Genomic DNA, 5,152 nt, shown 5'->3' with positions numbered 1-5,152 from the left:
TATATATATATATATATATTATAATTATAATAAGTTTAGTAATTTGACGGTTTTAACCCCTCAACAATTACCGACCGTTACTTAAGTATGGTACAGATAAGTTAACGAGAATGTGTTTTTAAAACTCGGGTCTTACAATTCTCCCCCCCCCCCCCCCTTAAAAGGAGATTTCGTCCCCGAAATCGAATTTAGAGATAGGGAACTTACATCATTTTAAGAATTATGGGTACTCTCGCCGCATATGTTATTCAGTTTCCCACGTCACCTCACGTTTAGAGTGATTCTTCCAACGAACTTTTACAAAAGGGATCACTCTCTTTCGTGTACCTCTCTCATCGCGATCAAGAATTGCCTCATGCTCCTCGCGATAAGATAGATCAGGCTCTATATACTCCAAAGGATATTCAATGACGTGTAGGGGATGATAGTTGTATCCTCGCAACGAAGATACATGAAACACATTATGTACGTGGGACAATTGTGGCGGTAGAGCTAACTTGTAGGCCACAGCTCCAACCCTTTCCAGAATTTCTAAAGGACCAATATATCTCGGGCTGAACTTCCCTTTGAGACCAAAACGTCTAATACCACGAGTCGGGAAAACTTTTAAGAAGACTTTATCACCCGATTGGAACTCGATAGGTCGTCGTCGCTTGTCGGCGTAGCTCTTTTGACGAGCCTGAGCCTCTTTCATCATTTGACGTGCAATTTCGATCTTCTCGGTAGTAACTTGTACTAATTCTGGGCCTTCTAAAATACGTTTTCCAACTTCATTCCAACAAGTCGGTGTTCGACATTTTCGGCCATAAAGTGCTTCATACGGGGCCATGCCGATACTCGACTGCCAGCTATTATTATAGGAGAACTCGATTAGATACAAGTAATTATCCCAACTTCCATGCCATTCCAATGCACATGCTCGGAGCATATCTTCCAATGTTTGAATTGTACGTTCAGATTGCCCAACAGTTTGCGGATGAAAGGCTGTACTAAAATTCAAACGTGTGCCCCAAGCTTTATGTAAACCTTCCCAAAATCGAGATGTAAAACGTGGGTCTCGATCGGAGGTAATCGATACAAGTGTGCCATGAAGACGCACAATTTCACGTTGGAAAACTTCGGTCAGCTTATCAATTGACCAAGTTTGTCGGACAGGAAGAAAATGAGTTGATTTTGTCAGTCGATCTACCACTACCCAGATTGCATCGTGTTTCAAGATCGTATGGGGTAATCCGACTACGAAATCCATAGTTATGTGCTCCCATTTCCATACTGGAATGTTCAACGATTGGAGAACACCACTCGGACGCTGATGTTCAATTTTAACTTGTTGACAAGTGAGACAACGAGCTACAAAGTCGACGATATCTCGCTTCATTTCAATCCACCAGAAATGGTTTCTCAAATCACGATACATTTTTGTTGTGCCAGGATGAACTGAAAACATAGAGTTATGAGCTTCGGTCAGAATTAGATCTCTAAGCTCTGAGTAATTCGAAACACAAAGACGATCCCGAAACCACAACACGTGATCATCATCCATTCTGAACTCTGAACTAGAATTCTCTTGTGCCTACTGGAAATTTGCCCATAATTCATTATCTTCTTGTTGGGCTTCTTTGATCCGAGAGATTAGAGTCGGTTCTACCATTAGATTCGACAGAATTTCCGTTTGCGAACTCGGATAAATTTCTAGTCCAAACCATTCGATTTCCAAAGCCAACTCTGTAGAAACAATTAAAGAAGAAACTTGTTCCATAGATTTACAGCTTAAAGCGTCGGCGACTACATTAGCTTTGCCCGGATGATACTGTATCCGAACATAGTAATCCTTCATAAGTTCGAGCCACCTTCGTTGACGCATATTTAACTCTTTTTGAGTAAAGATGTATTTGAGGCTTTTATGGTCAGTGAAAACTTCACAAGTCTCACCGTACAAATAGTTATGCCAGATTTTGAGTGCAAAGATCATTGCAGCCAATTCGAGGTCGTGAATCGGATAATTGACCTCATAAGGCTTTAATTGACGAGAAGCATATGCAATCACTTTTTCGTGTTGCATAAGAACACAACCGAGACCTTTCTTTGAAGCATCACTATAAACTTAAAACCCACCAGTGCCAGATGGCAATACAAGAATAGGTGTGGTAACCAATCGATGCTTCAATTCCTCAAAACTAGATTCTTGTTYGRAAYCCCAATTGAATTTGACTCCTTTTCGAAGTAATCGAGTCAAAGGTAACGATATTTTAGAGAAACCTTCAACGAATCGTCTGTAATAACCAGCCAGACCCAGAAAACCACGAATTTCAGATATGTTCGTAGGTCGTGACCAATTAGTGACAGTTTCAGTTTTCGCCAGATCGACTTTAACACCTTCAGCGGAGATTGCGAGTTCGAGAAAAGACACTTGATCGAGCCAAAACTCACATTTGGAAAGTTTTGCAAGCAACCTTTTTGTCCGAATAGTCTCCAAAACAATTTGAAGATGTTGATCATGTTGTTTTCTTGACTTCGAGTAAATCAAGATGTCATCAATAAACACAATAACAAATATGTCGAGATAATCTTTGAAAATTCGATTCATAAGATCCATAAAGACCGCTTGAGCATTAGTTAGCCCAAAAGGCATTACTAAGAATTCGTAGTGTCCATAGTGAGTTCTAAATGCGGTTTCGAAATATCACAATCTCGGATACGAAGTTGATGATACCCGGACCGAAGATCAATTTTGGAAAAGTATCGTGCCCCTTGTAATTGATCGAATAGATCATCGATTCTCGGCAACGGATACTTGTTACGGATCGTTACTTTATTAAGTTCCCGATAATCGACACAAAGACGCATCGTACCGTCTTTCTTTTTAACGAAAAGAACGGGAGCTCCTTAGGGTGAAACACTGGGTCGAATGAAACATTTCTTCAATAGATCATCGAGTTGAGTTTTAAGCTCTTTCATTTCAGTTGGAGCGATTCGATAGGGAGCCTTAGAAATAGGAGAAGCTCCCGGGACTAGATCGATGGTAAATTCGACTTCCCGTATCGGTGGTATACCCGGCAAATCGTCGGGAAACACATCAAGATATTCAGAAACAACAGGTATGGATGCAGAAGTAGGAAATACYYGTTCRGGATCTTGTAGARCARCWAGAAAACTTTCATTGTTTTGCCACGTATATTGCTTCACAGTAATAGAGACTACTGCACTAACATCTTCTTTTGGAGTACCTCCTTGGAATATTGCCTCCGGGTTGTCTATATCCCCAAATAGAATTTGTTTGGCATTACAGCCTATTGTTGCCCGGTGGCGTGACAACCAGTCCATACCCAATATTAAATCGAAATAGGACATATGCATTGGAAGTAGAGTGACCTCTCGTATGTAGTCCCCAATAAGCAACAGACAGTTGGAAAAACGAGTTAGGACACAAATTGAACCACCCATTGGAGTAGATATTGCCACTGGAAATTCGGTGGTTTGCTCATACGGTTTTAATCGGGATTCTAATTGTTTAGAAACAATTGAGTGTGTCGCACCAGTATCAAACAAAACATAAACAGATAAATCAATTAATTTAACATGACCCGAAAATCATACCCGCTTGAGATTTGCTGCCAGGTAATGCAAAGACTCGTCCACTAGTACTTGGTTGTTTTCCTTTCCCTTTGTCAGTTTGGATCCGAGCTTTGGGACAATCTTTTGCCATGTGACCTTGTTCTCGACAATTGAAACATGAACCAATCATCTTTAAGCATAGACCCGGTCGATGTCTAAGATTGCATCGATCAAAATTAATAACAGGGCTAGAAATATTTTGACTCCCACTATTAGACAACACTGGAAGTCGTGACGTGAATAGATTCGAGCCTTTTTGCGTATCGTTGCTCGACTTCGATTTTACAAAACGAGGGTTGCTTCGGGAGAAAGATTCAGATCCGCGTTTCTTATTGTCAACGCTTGAAGTTAACCATTGTGGTTGTGACCGATCAATATTCTTTGTTGTGTCGGCCACTTCAGTAACGGTATTGAAAGGATGATTCAGGAGACGATCTTTATACCTCGAGTTCAAAGTCCATTTAATGGAAATTGAGAAGGACTGAGGTTTTTGTTTGTTAAACCTTTCAAAGCATATATATATATATATATATATATATATATATATATTTCTCCCGTTGGTTATCCAAACTGGATATAAGAATTCCAGTATTTGGTGTAGGAACAGGATTTGGGTTCGAAAGAAAATTATGTGCTACTTGTCGCATAGCTTGAATAGCCTGCTGTAGATATGTAGGCATCATACTTGACATGGTCTGACGGACCAAATCAGCAATATTGGGTTCACTTCCACCCCCCATTGAATTGGGGTTGGGGTTTGGCTTACCCTTACGTTGAGATCTGGATTTGCGTGGGCGACCACGTCTCGACATTCTAAAATAAAACAACATGAAAATCAGGATTCAAAACAGTTATGGATTAGAAAAGCGGTAGATAGAATTAGAATCTAGTATACATGTTCTTATGTCTACCCACTTCTCACAGGTCAAGCTTACTTTATCTACAAGTCAAAACATATGCTCTGATACCATATTTGTAACATCCCCCCGTCCCCGTGGTCCGGAACGGGCGGTGTCACTAACGGGACTTAGTTCTAAGACACAAACATTTCAGAACTACTAATAAACTTCAAACGTATATTAACTTCTAAAACATTCGTTACAATCCAAAATATTACATTCTAACAACTATTTATAAGCTTAGAATATTATACATCTACAAACGAGTTTACCAACTCCAAAAAGTCAAACACTCGATCTCAAGTTCCGTCCCTTATCAATATCACTTGGAACCTGTCGTGTCAGAAAACAAGAACACGGCTGAGCACGGGGCTCAGTGAACAGATTGTAATATAAACTTGAAGTAATAATACGTAACATCGATAATAAAGCGGAAGACTTAAAAATCAATTAAACTGAATTTATAGAAATCAAGACGTTTCACAGTCTCATTTCAAAACATCATTTAAACACAATCCATCAATTCCTGTAGTGTTCGTGGGGTGGCCAAACCGCACAAACTATCGGGCCGGCGTGCGGGCACACACCCCGAGTCCCCCGTGAATTTAACCACGGTCACATGGTGGGTAATCCTAGGA

This window comes from Cynara cardunculus, assembly GCF_001531365.2.
Source record: "Cynara cardunculus var. scolymus isolate 2C chromosome LG 1, CcrdV1, whole genome shotgun sequence".
NCBI lineage: Eukaryota > Viridiplantae > Streptophyta > Magnoliopsida > Asterales > Asteraceae > Cynara > Cynara cardunculus.
This window is presented reverse-complemented; position numbering follows the sequence as displayed.